This window comes from Salvelinus namaycush, chromosome 37, assembly GCF_016432855.1.
Source record: "Salvelinus namaycush isolate Seneca chromosome 37, SaNama_1.0, whole genome shotgun sequence".
Taxonomy (NCBI): Eukaryota; Metazoa; Chordata; class Actinopteri; order Salmoniformes; family Salmonidae; genus Salvelinus; species Salvelinus namaycush.
In genome coordinates, this window is record NC_052343.1 from 1,431,897 (window position 1) to 1,437,896 (window position 6,000).

The 6,000-nt window shown below is 39.9% G+C and overlaps 1 protein-coding gene across 1 annotated transcript in view; it reads right to left on the reverse strand.

The window, feature by feature from the left end:
• Positions 1-1,381, reverse strand: part of phactr4b (phosphatase and actin regulator 4b) — a 69,204-nt gene extending 67,823 nt beyond the window's left edge. The window contains exon 1 of the mRNA XM_038977419.1: positions 1,279-1,381. The gene's annotated coding sequence lies outside the window, so the exon portion shown is untranslated. The remainder of the gene's footprint in view (positions 1-1,278) is intronic.
• Positions 1,382-6,000: the final 4,619 nt, after the last annotated feature.

The window sequence follows — 6,000 nt, forward strand, 5'->3', positions numbered from 1 at the left end:
ATACGATGATTGACAGAGTCGAAAGCCTTGGCCAGGTCGATGAAGACGGCTGCACAGTACTGTCTTTTATCGATGGTTGATATATCGTTTAGTACCTTGAGCGTGGCTGAGGTGCACCCGTGACCAGCTCGAAAACCGGATTGCACAGCGGAGAAGGTACGGTGGGATTCGAAATGGTCAGTGATCTGTTTACTAACTTGGCTTTCGAAGACTTTAGAAAGGCAGGGTAGGATGGATATAGGTCTATAACAGTTTGGGTCTAGAGTGTCACCCCCTTTGAAGAGGGGGATGACCGCGGCAGCTTTTCCAATTTGGGCAAGTAGATGCGGGTGGTGCAGAGCTGTTGGCCGGGGTTGGGGTAGCCAGGAGGAAAGCATGGCCAGCCGTAGAGAAATGCTTATTGAAATTCTCGATTATCGTGGATTTATCGGTGGTGACAGTGTTACCTAGCCTCAGTGCAGTGGGCAGCTGGGAGGAGGTGCTCTTATTCTCCATGGACTTTGCAGTGTCCCAAAACCTTTTGGAGTTAGAGCTACAGGATGCAAATTTCTGTTTGAAAAAGCTAGCCTTTGCTTTCCTGATTGACTACGTATGTTGGCATAGCCTATTCGTAGACTCAGTTTAGCCTATTGTGCATATCAAAGAAAGCCGCAGCAACATTTCTAACTGTTACTAATGGCTGAACAGTGGGCAAATGATGGACCTTCAGGAAACCAACCGCATAGATAACTATAGCGGCTGTTTTCAAACTAATTAAGTAGCCTACAAGTTCTGGTTAGCCTACTTAGCAACTGGCTATTTCGTCAACTGTAGCCTATCATTCTTGCCAAAAAAACGAATTGAATAGACAACGCAGTTGAAAATCAACCCACAGGGATGAAGAATAGTCACCATATATCAACAACAAAAAATCAAACAGCAGCCTGTGGCTTACCTCTTTGTAGGAGAAAGAGGCTTGCTAATTGCCACCCAGTGTAACATCACCGCTCCATCCCACTGATAACATCTAGAGAGCGTCATCACGCGCATCCATTGTGCTTGAACGCCAACAGAGCATCAATGGAGATCAAGCCAAGATGGAAAATACATAATCACTGACTTAACCGGTAAAAACAAAATAAATACTCATAAAAAATGTCATTTGGAAAAAAGTTATTACAAATCTATATTTTCAACGGCAATGGAATTGTCTCTTAGTGATTGCCAAGTTAAAACCACGTTCATTGTGTTTTGCTGGGAATTATTCCATCTCTGTTTATATAGCATGTTACTACATACCTTCTCTCCTGACTCATGAATTGCCCTCCTCTTGTTTGGAAATCGGTTATAGTCGATTTAATATAGCTAGGCTACTCAGCCATTTCCTCACCAAACACTTTTTTCCCAGGCCCCCATCGAAACTTTTTTTTACCGGAATGACCGGAAACAACCTGGAGGGCATTTCGGTAGTAGTAGTTCTTGTGTAAAACCGCAGCCAAGAGCATCTCAGTAGCCTACTATGTGTGGTAGTCGCAAATCGAATCTGCCTTGGATTAAAAAGACTTCAATACCCAGCAAGCATTGTAAGGAAAATGGTCCAAGCGCACTGTTTTAACTGTTTTCGTAATCTGAAATCATTGATGTTCCTAAATGAAATAACGGATTACAGCTGACTGTTACAATACAGTATTCTTTGTTTCAATGTGAGCGATGTTGAATTCAATATTTTCATATTTTTATCATCACTAAAGACCATAATAATATGCTGGTAACTGGTCTCACAAGCTTTCAGAGCAATTTGAGCACACATGGAGCATGGACAACTCTAAAGATAAATGTGTTTTAAGAGCATTTGATGAGTCAAGATTGAAATATTTTTTTAGCAAAAGACAAAGCTCTTGATGTACTGCACTCTTATGGGGGGGCTAACTAGAACCATAAGATGTTCTACAACTGTCCCTGTAGGAGAACACGTTTTTGGTTCCAGGTAGAACCTTTTTGGGCTGGGTAGAGCCCTTTTTGGTATCAGGTAGAACCTTTTCACCAATATGAACTAAACATGTTCTACCTTGAACCAAAAAAGGGGTCTCCTACAGGGACAACTGCAGAACCTGCTTTGAACCCTTTTTCTAAGAGTGTGCAGGTGTAGGCATAAGTCTTACTTCATGTCAAACAATTGTATTATTGTTTCATATGTAACAAATATATAGAACGTGTCATATCAACTGTAATAGCCTAATTGTTGCCATGAATAGAACAAATATGTATTAAGTCAGTTTATCATACTGAAGAGAATTTTTAGATTGAAGGTAAATTGGATTGAATCAGACCAAGTAGGCTACAGAATAGCTAAAGCCTGTAAACTCTGCAAGCTTCAGCTTCAATTTACATTGGACATACAGCCTCATCTAGTGGCTGAATGGTAGTAAATCGTTTACTGCCCTCTGAACATTCTGCTTATTTTCTTATTGTTATAGTCATACTTTAGGAATGATCTTGTGCCAGTAGGATGTGATGTGAAGGGAAGGCAGGAAGGACTAACAGACTATGAAACAAAGAGTTGGATCAGCTGGAAACTGCGGCAGAACATTACAAATACACTACTGTTTTTATTGACCATAATAGATTTCAGGGGAATAACTTTTGGTAAAACAGAACTCATCAATTTCCATAATCACAATTTAATGTATATATATTTTTTGCCTAAATGCCATATTTCTTATTGGAAGGTTTATGTGAGGACACTGCATTGAAAACAGATCATAAGAGAACATGTTTTTCCCTTTGATTAAAAATAAATAATTTGATTGTAACTGGACAAAGGAATGCAATGATGACTACTGAAAACTAACATTTTAACCTTTACAACATGCACATCTGATCGAATTTAGTACTCCGTTGGTACTCTCTAAAAGGTTCTCTACATCTAGAACTGAATGAAGGACGTTTTTTTAAATACATATTCTAGTATTATGAAACCCGTTATGCACTTGACTAAATCATTGCCGATAATGTGTACAGAGCTGCCTGTCAACAACTTTTCCATGTAACTTCCTCAAGGAAGAAGCATTTTTAAGTCTATAAATATGATTCCAGCTTGATGGTTGTTCTTAGATTGAGACATTATAAAGTAATCAGGCATTGGGCAGTATTACACCTCCTTAGATATGAGCATGTGCCCTTTCCTCTGATAACATTGCCATGCCTCTCTCTGCCTAACAACAACAGAAACATTAAGGTACAGTATAGTAGAGTTAGGCTCACTACTGTATTTCTTATTTCTTCAGAACTCTGTCTGTCTGAGGTGTTGATGGAACACTGCAGCCGGATGTTTTGTCCAACATAACGAAACATGAGCTGGTTCCCAGGTGTTAGAAAAACATCAAAACATAGTGAAACCAGAGACAGATATGTGTTGTGATGGGTTGTTTCAGGTTTTCTTGTGCTGTATCAGGTTGCCTTTGCATGTTATGAGCCATTATTTATTCCGGTAGTCCATACTATTATGCAGCGGGTAGAATGGATGAGGCCACAATCTAGGCAGGAATGTCTATGTTCAGGGGACCAGGCTAGCTGCAGAGGATTTGATCACTGGCCACAGCTGGATAGCAGGACAACCAGGGCTGGCTCCAGGCATAAGCAATAAGCGGTCGCTTAGGGTCCCCAGGCATTAGGGGTCCCCTGACCTAAAAACATATATATATTTTTTTTAAGAACTTATTTGGAGTCTCAACTTATTGTTTATATTTAGAATAGTAGAATACACAAGGTGCAATTTCAAAATGTTTTTGTGCATCAGCAGTTTTTCTCTTGTTATGTCAGTCACTGACAGTCACTCAATTAGCCATGTCAGCTAACAATGTTTTGATAGGTAAGTTAGTCTAGCCATCTATCTACTGTAAACTGGTAGTAATCATGTCCGAATACCGACCTGGCACCCAGAACGTGATTTCCAGGGGGCCTGTCATGCCAAAAAGTGTGTGTGTTCCCTCCCCCTGTAGGGCTGTTGCTAGAACTTGCAAAAGTCTGACCGGCCTACGCAATTAACCAAAGCGTCCATTGCTATGCTGGTTGCGTGGCTCTATTTTACCCTGTAGCAGATGCGGCGGATGGAGGACGCGGGCAGTTCTAATTCTATTTCACCTCCTAAGCGCTCGCTTGGTCCGCACTAATTTATTACCTCAGAATCACTCTCCAAGGATTTCCATATATTTGTCTTTATATAATGTAATGACCTGAATAGATCATAAAGGAACAATTGTCCAGACAGAGGTTTGAATTTACGAATTAACGGTTTATTAACCCAACTTTACACAGGCTACTGTTTGGCCGTAGCCCACGCCAAATAAATGAAAGATAACCCCCAAGCCAACCGTGACCTTCTCTTGTGAAGGCCAGACGTAAGAGAGAGAACAAAGGCTAAACCTGGTCTTAACTTCCAATGCTTCATCCCCCTGCCCAACCCCCCTCCACGCCACTCCGCCAACCGCCAGGATGCCCGGCATCAGAACATTCCAGGCATTACCGTGGTTGGCAGATAGCAGGTTGATTGGCATGTCACAACCACCTCCTAGCCTAACACATAACACACAGCTGTCTATTGAAGCTCTTTTTAGGTTGATTTTAGATTGACATTGCTAGATACTTATTTACCTCAGCCTGCCTAGTCAGCTAGCTAGCCAGACAGTTTTATTTAGCTAACGTTAGCTAGCTAGCTAACTTTTATTGTAGCTTTCTGTTTGTATGTAGCTTGCACTTTAATGGCATCCCTCGAGGAGATGTTATTTTATCTTTCCAACCAGGCAAAGTACCATGAAGACACCACTGATCTCAACAAGAGGCGCACCATTCCTAGGGGGGCAGAGAATATCACAATTCAGGGTAACGTTAAGTAGTTACCTACTATTAGATCACTGGAAGGATTTATTGTACAATCATTTTTTTAAATCTAGCCATCTAGGGTCTCCACAGTGCTAGGTAAATCTGCTTTTAGTTTTAATGCACTGAATTTCTGGAACAAAATTCAAAATACATTTAATCTTGATGTTCTGGTGCCATTCAGGCAATTTAAAGTACTGATGATTGGGGACTTATTTGTGGAGGAATGTAACTTTTTTTCTGGGTGAGTTGTGATCTTTTATTTGTGCTTCCCATGACTGTATTTTTGTATTTTAATGTGTATATGTTTGGGTATAATGTGTATATTTATTTTGTGTATAAACTGGGCACATTTGTAAAAAAGACCTAGGTCTCAATATGTTTTCTAAAATAAAGGTTAAATAAAAAAATATTAATAAAATAAGAAGTTGGTAATTTACAGTACCAGTTAAAAGTTTGGACACAACTACTCATTCCAGGTTTTTCTTTATTGTGACCATTATCTACATGGTAGAATAATAGTGAAGACATGGAAACTATGAAATAACACATATGGAATCATGTAGTAACCAAAAAATTGTTAAACAAATCAACATCTATTTTATATTTGAGATTCTTCAAAATAGCTACCCTTTGCCTTGATGACAGCTTTGCACACTTGGCATTCACTCAACCAGCTTCATGAGGTAGTCACCTGGAATGCATTTCAATTAACATATGTCCCTTGTTAAAAGTTAATTTGTGGAATGTCTTTCCTTCTTAATGCATTTGAGCCAATCAGTTGTGTTGGGACAAGGTAGGGGTGGTATACAGAAGATAGCCCTATTTGGTAAAAGACCAAGTCCAAGTTATGGCAAGAACATCTCAAATAAGCAAAGAGAAATGATAGTCCATCATTACTTTAAGACATGAAGGTCAGTCAATATGGAAAATGTTAAGAACTTTGAAAGTTTCTTCAAGTGCAGTCGCAAAAACCATCAAGCTCTATGATTAAACTGACTCTCATGAGGACCGCCACAGGAATGGAAGACCCAGAGTTCATTAGAGGAACCAGCCTCAGGAGTTACCAGCCTCAGAAATTGCAGCCCAAATAAATGCTTCACAGAGTTCAAGTAACTGTACGGACAGACGCTGGGAGATGAG